The sequence below is a fragment of the Phalaenopsis equestris genome, unplaced genomic scaffold, assembly GCF_001263595.1.
Source record: "Phalaenopsis equestris unplaced genomic scaffold, ASM126359v1 Scaffold000226, whole genome shotgun sequence".
NCBI classification, from domain to species: Eukaryota; Viridiplantae; Streptophyta; class Magnoliopsida; order Asparagales; family Orchidaceae; genus Phalaenopsis; species Phalaenopsis equestris.
The window spans coordinates 632,505-642,952 of record NW_018164668.1 but is presented as its reverse complement, the minus strand read 5'-3'; positions in this window follow the sequence as shown (position 1 = coordinate 642,952).

Sequence of the window (10,448 nt, the reverse complement as noted above, 5' to 3'; positions counted from 1 at the left end):
ATGAAAATATGTATAAGTATGTATATTTAAGCGTCAAAATAATATATAGAGTTTTTCATGGGTGCTGAAACAATACTCTCTTTTAAAATTTCTAAAGAGGAATATATATACTCCTCTTTAGAAATAGATATTGTAGACCCTTTTGATCAACCAAATAATATGTTTTTTCCTTTTGTATTCCTAACATAATTTACGAGTAATAATTATCATTAGTATGTAGCATAATATTCCTAATATGATTTTGAGCAAGACCTCAACTCAGCTTAAATCCGATTATTAGTGATATTAGGGCTATGAATTTAGAGAGTTTAGTTTTAATATCATCAATCTCTCAAAAAATGATTCGAAATTTGACACTGATTAAAATAAACAAGCGAAGCTACGAGCCATGATTTTAGATCAATTTTTTTATGAGCCGATCTCAAGTAGAACCCAGCTCGGCTCGAAATTTGATCCTTAACAGCCCTACTCACTCATCAGACATTTCAATTAACCAAATGTTTTTTTTTTTCTGCATTAATCGCATTGATAAATAAAAAGAGGCAAGTTTATTAATTGTTTGCAATTTGGGTGGTAAAGAGGAAAAAATATTACATCAGAACTCCGCACGTAGAGTTAAGTGTGGAGTCCAATGAAATCACCCCCACAAAGGAATATTTCTAGTAACACAGCTAACACAGAGGAATATTCCCCCTGTATTATTTATGTGTTATTGTATGTTATTCATGTGTTATTGTGTTCAGGGAATATTCCTGGTGTTATAATAACACAATAACACATCAATAACAATTGAATAACACACAATAAAATTTGAATAATACACAATAATATCTAAATAACACTAGAGGAATATTTCCCTATGGTACCGAGCCGATTTTTTTTTTCACATTCACGTCTGTGACGTGATTTCATTGGACTGTGCGGAGTCGTGATGTGATATTTTTTCGGTAAAGAGTAAGTTGTGTGTTTCTATTTCAGTAAGCAACATACAAAGTCCTATTTTCTCAAAAAAAAAAAAAAAAAAAAAAAAAAAAAAAAAGTTCTATATTTAAAATGAGGGGCATTGAACCATTTACGTACATTTAAAAAACTATTTATATATTTACGTAGCTAACATCTAATGCATGACACCCAAATTTTTATTATCACATCAAATATGTCACTCTTACTATAGTGAAACACAACTACTCACACAAAAATTATGATACCATTGTTGTAATTATGAATATCAAACTTTTAAATACCTAAGAATTATGGTGCATGCACATAATTGTATTAATTTGCATGACAAGGTTCAAATCTCTCGGTCTGTTAGGATGCCTCAGCTGCATACATCACTGCACTTCCACTTGACACCTATCGTAATGATAAACGGCTCGTCTCACCGCATAGTAGAGTATTTATTTAGGGCAGATATTTTATAAGAGATCAAATAGGCAACAATTTTTTTTGCTACTTTTTAGAAATTATTTTTTAAAAAAAAGTAATTCCTTACAATTAAATTTATTAGAGTGCTCTGACTAAAAAAAAATATTTTCTAATATTTAAAATATTTTTGTAATACTAAAAAAATTTTTCAAAAGTTTATTTTCTATACAATAAATATATAATTTTTTTTTATAAAATCATCCTAAAATAGCCTTTACCTTTTCAAAATTTTTATTTACTTTTTAAGAATGTGGTGTTTTAATCATTGCCTTGGATAAGGCTGTCAAAATGGCTCGTACATGAATAGCTCGTGTTCGGCTTGTTAGGAAGTCTGTGTTTGGCTCGTTTGCTAAGTTAACGAGCGTGTTCGGCTCGTTTTGACTCAAAATACTACTCATCAATTATATCTATATCTATATAAAAAATTTAATTGACTAGAAGGTTACCAAGATTTATAATCAATTAAAAGTATTAATTAAGAAAATAGAGTAAAAATTATTAAATTATATTCAAATGATGTTTTAATATAAAAAATAATTTTAAATATTGTCTCAACCCTTAACATCTTATGGCTATGTGATTAGGGTTGTCAAAACCACTCTTTGTTCATGGACAACTCGTGTTCGGCTCGCTAAATAAATGAGCTGAATACGAACACAGCTCGAAATATAAATAAGCCGAATCGTTACAACCCTTGCCTTAGATATTCTCTTTTCCACGTCTTGGACCACGTGGATAAGACTTTTATCAGTATTAGATTTCTCCATTTTTTTATCATTGTTTTTTTCATTTTGATTTAATTTTATTTATTTATTTTTCTCCTCATACTTCCGCCTAGTAAAGTTTTTCTAGAATATATGTTGCGAGGTAATTGGGCCTCACTCGAGCCCATTATGAACTGGATTGGCTATATCATAAGTATTTTATTAGGCTTATATTTGATTTATTTATATTAATTGAGAGAGTACCATAATGAATCTTTTATAAATCAAAGTTTTCTATACATACAAACAAATATTGTATTTAGTGTAAAATTATAACTCCACTCTCTTAGTTGTGAGAATATTATGTGTCTTTGTACTTGCTCACTTATAGTGAATTATTTCGACTAAAATATGTCCCGTGATTTATTTCTTTTATTGAATTATAGTTCTGAATATGATGATCATATGCAGTGATCACTGCAAATTATTATTGGATTTTTAATACGGTGTTATAAGTTATGGTTGTGTTTCATATATGACGTTAGCAAGTAGGTTTTGCCGACGGCGGCGAGCAGGAGTGGCCAGCGTCTGTTGATGGCTGCCAAAAGGTAGTGGTCGACAATTTTCTGCAACCACAGAGGTTAGAAGTTATCGTTTGATCTTCAGTACAGTGTTGCACGTTACGACCATATTTGGGATACATTGCTAATAAGCGTATATCATTGACGGCGGTGAACAAGGACGACCGACAGTCTGTGGTCGAAGGTGGTCAAAGATCACAAAGACCAAAAGTTACCATAAGTCTTCAGGCCATAGCAAGCTCTAGAGTTCGTTAACTTTTGGTTCCCCTCTCAACTCTAGGGGCGCGGGTTGATATATAGCCAATAATTCATTTGAGCTCACATTATAAATGAGTGAAACATGAATAAAAGTTAGTTTGTTGGCTCCATTTGATTTGAAAAAAAGGTTAAATAATAAAATAATAATTTTTTTATATTATTTTTTATATTATGTTTTAAAAATGCTAAATTTTAATATTTTTACAAACTATTGGGGTGGCAATAAAAGGTATAAATATTTGTGTTCGAAATTCTGTTCCAAATTCCTGGGACTCGTCACCTGCTCGGAAAATTCCCGCCTGAGGGATCGACTGTAAGAAAATGGGTGGTATCTGTGTGGATATCCTTTGGATCATTCCGCAGAAAAAGCATAGAAAAGCAGGTTGGTTTGTTTGTTCCATTCTTTAGCCCCCACATAACTTTATGTCACTTAGTGCCCCACATAACTTTGTCACTTAGTGAGAAAGGAGAAATTATTACATCTGGGCTTTGGATGTACGGCAGTCCCGGATGCAGCGAGGAGGGCGGAGGTTCGATTCCCGCCCTCTACCCGTGCATCTGGGTTGTTGTCCGCACATACGAACATCCAGATGTAATAATTTTTCGTGAGAAAGCCAATTCAAAAGCAAATTAAATGCTTCACGTGTGAGGCAATGAAGCCTTAAAAAGTTGTGTGACCTAACTAATAGGTGGCATTATTTAATTGATTTATTTACAATAGTAACTTTTTATTTAAAAAATATTTAATTTATTTATTTAAAATAATATTATTTTTTTTTTTATTTCAAACAGAACAATAGAGAGGTTCGGCCTGTTAAAATAGATTAAAATGAGTTAAAAAAAAATGGATGAATCCAGCATGAGCTAAGTCTAGACAATGAGCAAAAGGATTATTGGCGAGGTGGAATATAAACATTAAAAAGTTATATTTAAACATGTTGAACATGAATAAGCTCAAGTTCAGCTCTTTTACACCTATCTCTCTATATACTTTACAACTTATAGTTTATGTGAAGAATGAAAAATGGTGTAGACTATTCAGCTTCATGTACAAAATCTCTTCATGCTCATCATGAATCACTTGTCTTGTGCGTTTATATAGAAATACAAGCATATTTTTGGCTTCAAAAATTCATGGATCATTTCATACATTAACTACACAAACAAGCTAACATATAATCTCTTGCATTAATTTTTTTACGAGTCTTTATATATTGTCATCTTGATGGGGAAATGAGTGCATGAGAAAATCCATAAAAGATATATTTTTTAGGCTGCATAAAAATATTGACGTCATACCACCAGCACCACCAAAACCATCAACACTATTTCCATTTTCAACACTCGTATCACACTACCACCTCATATATAATCCACGAGTTCTCCTTGCCCATAGTTGCAATTACCGCCCATAATTATGCATATTCATCATTTTCATTCACCACCTTATATAGAATCTTGTATATACTAACTGCCATTCCTTATACATTTTAACTAATTTATTATCCATACCATCTCATTTTATTTGGTGGCCTTGCTATCTTCATCCTTCTTAATATATATCCCTCACAAAAGCTTTCTGACCAAAATTTACTGAAAAGCTGATAACATAAGAGAGTAAACTAATTCCACATGTTGCACATGATCATAGATAGTATAATGATGAGTTTGACATTGATACATAAAACGTCAATGTGTGTGTGTGTGTGTGTGTGAGTGTGTTACTTGACCTTTTTTTTGTATGCACTGTCTTTTTCTTATTTAAATTCTGCAATATCTAGCATCATTATTGTGATCATTGTCATCACATATTCATGTAATTGATCTTTACAGGCTATCATCATGTAAAAAAATCATTACAAACAATCAATATATGTAATATATAATTCTAAAAGATCTTTATACTAGATGTCAAATTATTTAGCCTTGATAACTATTATCAAATTCTCCCATCACTAAAATCATCATTGTTAAGCATGAAGGCGTGCTAAAGTGATAATATTGTGTGAAACTTCCTTGAGCATAAATTTCAATAATCAATTTATTGGGGGGAGGTTTAATAAATGAGGATTGTGAAAGGATCTCTCATCTTAATGGTTGTAAAATATTTTTTTCTTCAAGTTATGAGTTTTAATCACATATTTTGGGATTCATTATAAGTTACTCAAAATATTGAGCATTAAAATTAAACAAATTTTCAACTCATAAGCTATAGTTTGAGAAATGGTCAACCAACTAGTAATTTAATGCAACATATTTTTCAAACTATCTTTTATGAGATTAAACTCAATATTTTTATGCATCTTTACAATTTCCCATTCGCATTAAAGTTGCCCACTCTGGCTATCACTTACCCCTAAAAAATGAGGTTTTATGATATCATAAATGACAATACTACATGTGCAATATGTTACAAGAAATGACTATAGAGGTTAACATTTATCAACTATGATAGAAAGATTAAAATCTCAAAGATGCTACAATCTGAGTCAAATCAATGATTTTACTAAAAAATTTTTAAGTCAAATAATGAATAAGCAAAAATATAAACAATGCATTAATATTAAACTAGATTTAAATTTAAAACCATAATCATAAAAGAGAGCCAATTATTTTTATTTTTTCATCTACATTAACACCATTATCAGGCAAAGTGGAACGAAGATGGAGCCCTAGCCAAACAGTTAATCATGCATGATTGGACTTAGATGAGATTGATGAGGAAGATGCAACCTCATTCAATATAAAATAGTTAAAACATGACATCGCTTTCTTGTTATATAAAAATATATTAGAAGCATCAAATATTTTTCTTATAAAATCTTATACTATTTTAAGCAAATAATTCTCTCAATCAATTTCAACTTAATTGAAATTCATAGGGTTTTAAGGATTTATGTTGAATTTGATTTGCTAGCTACTTTCTTATCTTTCTTGCATTCTCTTTACTCGATTGCCTCACATTTAGTCCCTTTACTCAATCACTACATTGTTAGTTTATTTTATGGCAATTTTAATACATGTTTATGTTAACTCTATAAATGTTGCATTTATTATAATTTATCCCCATAATATTCTAATTGAAATATTATGCCAAAACTTATGTTTTTATCTTTATTATATGATTTTCTCCACGATTTAGAGCTTCAAGAGTTCAAACATCAATATATAAATATAGAGACAACAACAAAAAAATAGATTTAACAGAGTGTAAGATTTAATAATTAAAAAGTGAAAATACCTTTAAAGTAGGGCGGAAAAAAGAGAATTCAATCATTTATTCATAGCTATGCTTGATAAGAACTCGTTCATAATCATTTGACTAAGTAATTAAAAATGCTTAATAACTTTGTAAATACTTGATTGTTAAATGAATGAGTTTAAATAACTTATTGCTAGATTATTTATAATTATGTGTAATTTCATGTAGGGACCATAAGTGAGCAAGTTAAACAGCTTAATAAGGCTTAATTTTACTCAATTAATGCTTAAAATAAAGCTAAATATAAAACTTACATAAAGCTTAAATTTGTATTGAGTTCAAATCCAATATAAAATTGTAGCTATAAATATAATTTAATTTAAATAAAATGATATTAAAACCTAATTTTAAATAAATTTTGACTTTAGATGCCCAAAAAAATAATATTTAGAGAAATAAACATATTATTTATTTATGATATAATAATGCCCAAAATTTTATTTAGGATCAAAATATTGTTATTTTGTTACCCACGACGGTCAACTAATAGTTAAAACTATTTATAACACATACATAATATTTCAATTATAGGTGCTCCTTTATCTTTTCTTTATTTTAGATATGCATATTACTGTGATGATCTCTCTCATTTACTCGTTTATGAAGGTTAATGATGTTATTTGTGTTATTTATTTATGATTAAATATGATGTACTCTAAACTAAAAAGCCGAAATAATGGTATACATAATGGAAACTCAGAACATCAGTAGATATTAGATGGCCTGCTAAGAATTTAGTCCAATGATGGTCAAACAATGATCAAATTATTTTTGAGCTGCATCAAACAATGATTAAAACATGATCAAAATAGGTTTATCATTGACAAACAACAACAACAAGCCTTTATCCCAATAAGTGTGGTTAACTGCATGAATCTTTTTTCTCCATTGAGTCCTATTAAGTGTCATATTTTCATTTAACTATAATAAATTAAGATAGTATTTTATACAACATGCCAAAGTCTTTTCATCCGCCCCTACTTTTCCTAACATAAGCTAAATCTAAAACATCTATTCTCCTAATAGAATAATAAAATATTTGACTTTTAATATGACCAAACCATATAAGACGACTCTCTCTAATATGGTCTGTCATTAGAGCTACACCTACCCTTTCATAAATATATCATTTCGTATTTTGTCTCTGAGTGCAAAGCCACTCCACCTAAGCATTCTCATCTTAGCAACACTTAGTTTAATGTTTCTCTTTTATAGGCCAAAGTTTTCCATCATAAAGCATTGCAGGTCTGACCACTATCTTATAAAATGTTCCTATAAATTTAAGTTGAACTTCTCTATCACGCGTCCATCCAATTTTTGAATTCTACTAATAACATTTCCATCTATATCACCATCAATGAACATTAGACCCGAGATAAGCATTCACTCCTTTTAATGGTTTGATCACCCATTATTACAACACCGCCACTACGTTTACTAGTACTAAAATAAAATTCCATGTATTCAATTTTAAATTTACATAAACAAATGTCATTAAACTCTAATGTTGGCCTCCATAATTAAAGTTTTTTTTTTTTTTGAACACATTCTCTAGTCTTATCCATAAAAAAAGATATCATAATTGAAAAGCATACACCTAGCGGTGTCAATTCAGGTCAACGGGTCGAGTTTAAGTCTAACCCGAATAGGGTCTACCGAACCCGACCGAAAAAATAAACGAGTTAAAAACTAAGACCTGAGCCCGACTCGAAAAATATTTGGGTCAACCCAAACTAAGATTTTTCAGGCCGTGTTGTCGTGTCGGACCAATTTTTGACACCCTTACTGATACACCAAGTATATCCTCCTATAAATGTTCAGTAAGAGCATTCATAACCAAAGCAAAAATATACATTCTTAGAATCAATCCCTGATGTAATCTAACTAAAATAGGAAAATTCTTGGTCAATCCTCCTTTTGTTTGAACACAAGTAACATCTTTCATATAAATATATTTTTTTTACTTTAATATATGTCATATCAATACCTTTCTTTTTTAAAACTCTCCAAAAAAACTTCTCTCAGAACCACATAATAAGCCTTTTCTAAACTAAAGATAAATTCATATGAAGCTCCTTCTTACCCTCTTTTTACTTCTCCATCAAACCTTCAATAAATATATAGCTTCCATACCTAACATAAATCCAATTTGACTTAAAAAAATCTTTGTATCACGTCTTAAACTATGTTTAATTACTATCTCGCAAAATTTTAATGTATAACGCATTAACTTAGTTCCTAGATAACTACACACTCTTGTGAATTAGCTTTATTCTTATAGAGATAAAAATACTCTTCATCCGCTCCTCGGTAAACTTTTTAATTTATGACACATTAACTTAGTTCCTGTATAATTTATACGCTCTTGTGAATCACCATTATTCTTAAAAATAAAGATCAAAATACTCTTCCTCCACTCCTCAAGTATTTTTTTTAGTTTTTAAAATAATATTAAAAATTTTAGCAAGTCAAGAAATTCCTAAATCTCTTAAATATTTTCACGGTTCTGTTTGGACACCTTCATTTCTTACTAATTTTTCACTCTTCATTTTCTGCAAAACCTCATTAACTTCTTTTTTACTAATGTGACGATAAAAATAATTTTTTTTTATTATTAAAGATATTAAGATCACTAAAATCGATCATATTTTAAACTCTTTATTAAAAAGTTTATCAAAATAACTCGCTCAATTATATTGAATATCATCATCTAAGAAAAACAATTTTCTATTTTCATTTTTAATATACTTTACTCGAATTAAATATTTATTTTTCTCACATCTTTGTTTGACTAGTTTATACATATATTTTTCACTCACTTTATCTAATTTATTACAAACATCACTAAAAGTAAAATTTTTAGCATCACAAATTTTTCTTGTTGACTCCCTACGAGTCATCTTATATTTTTCACAATTATCTAAACATTTACATTTAAACAAATTTTATAACAAAACTTCTATATTTTATATTTTCTTACAAATTATTATTTCACCACCAACTATTTATATTTATAATTTTTTTATTATTCTCTCAGTACATCTTTTATCACTTGTTTAATAATAATTGTTATTTTATGAGCATAGCATTAAATTCTTCGTACAAAAATTCTTTGGGTATTTTATATGCATAAATTACTTCTTCTGATCATAATATAACTTTTGTGACACCTAGAAAATAGTTTTAAGATTGAAATTAAGGAATTTAAAAGCTTCATTAAGGTGTTATTTGGTTGCTAGTAAGTTTTATTTTACATGGGATTTAGTCAATCATATAAGTCTAAATTTATGAAATCTTGATTGGGCTAAATCCACAAATTGTTTGGTAATAAATCTAGGAAAATTATTTGACAATTTTAGTAGGATGTAGGTAAAAGTCTTAGAATCATGTTTTTGCAAAAAATATTAACCCCCCACATTTCATAAGCATGCCTTCAAAAAACTACTATATGATTTCGAAATGTCTTTAGAAGTTAAAAGTTTAATATTGAGCATTAATAATATAATTATTAATTCAAATTATGCTTAATTTAAATTGTTTATGTATAACAATACTAATCTATAATTAAATATTCATTTAAATAATTAATCTTTAATAATAATTTTAACAAAATAATCATTTTCTATCCATTAATTAATATTAATTAATTCTTTATCAAAATAAGTAATAATTATAAAAAGTTATTAAAAATTTTAAATTTAATATGTAATTTATTTTATTAATTAATAATTAAATAAATATATAAATTTATTTAATTATGATTAATTTGATAATATATTACTGAATTATTAATTACTAAACAATTAAATTCACTTAAATAAAATTAGTTTAAAACCTCAAAATCATCTTCCGCTTCCCCTCTCCTCTCCTCAGCCCTTGCTCCCTACCAATTTCGCCTAAAACCATTGCCTTCCTGACTAAATGCTCCCGATACTGTTATGAAATTTAGGACGAAACAATCACAGGAATCGACACAAATTCAGAAGAAGAACACAGAGATTTACGAGGTTCGGCAAAGATGCCTACATCATCTAGAGCGAGCGGCAAGAGATAATTACAAAAACCCAGAGATAATACAAGTCACGATTAGGCCCAAGAAGGCAACGACGAGATCATAACATACAAAGACTTCCGAAATTCACATCTTTCTCCTCTTCCCCATCATCCCCTACAAGAAGCCATTCAGGAAGACAACCCTCTCTGTCTCTCTCTGTG